The following is a 661-nucleotide window of genomic DNA, read 5'->3' as shown; positions in this document are numbered from 1 at the left end:
ATACACTTCAGCAGACATTTGATCCATTTGAAGATGATGGAAATCGTGGTATAGATTTGTTTTGCAACCTTGTGCGATTTCTGGAAGTATGGTATTCCTAAAATAATTTACATATACAAAAAAGGGAACCAAAAACCCCTCTCTACAGATATTTATGATTTGACAAATAGACTGAGCACATTAAACAGAAAATAATATTTACTTACCGTAGTTGTGTAATGCACAGAAAAATTAACACATGCCATGCTTTGTGATAGCTTTAAAAAACTTATTGTAATAGCTTTAAGTTTATAGTTTGTTTTTTTTCTGTATGGGATAAGACCTTTATCAATGTGATTCAGTGAGCTGAAAGCTCTGTTTACATTTCACATCCATGTCTTTAAATGTTCTTAAAAAAATTAAAAATAACTTGATAAAAAAGTAATGAAACTGTGAAACCATTTTATTAAAGTGTTTGGCTATGGAGCAAACTAATTGACTGAACTACTATTTATTTTAACATTTGATGTCCTTTGTTGAATAGGATAACTAACTAACAACATCGACATTAATACTACAACAGTAGAATCTGCAGGAGACATGCATTGCACATACATTGACCCACATAAAAAACACCTTTTAAGCAGTATATGACGAGTTAAAATCTTGATTAAAACAAACT

This window comes from Sinocyclocheilus grahami, unplaced genomic scaffold (assembly GCF_001515645.1).
Source record: "Sinocyclocheilus grahami isolate Dianchi unplaced genomic scaffold, SAMN03320097.WGS_v1.1 scaffold2101.1, whole genome shotgun sequence".
In the NCBI taxonomy this organism is placed as follows: Eukaryota; Metazoa; Chordata; class Actinopteri; order Cypriniformes; family Cyprinidae; genus Sinocyclocheilus; species Sinocyclocheilus grahami.
Note: the sequence above shows the minus strand (reverse complement) of the source record.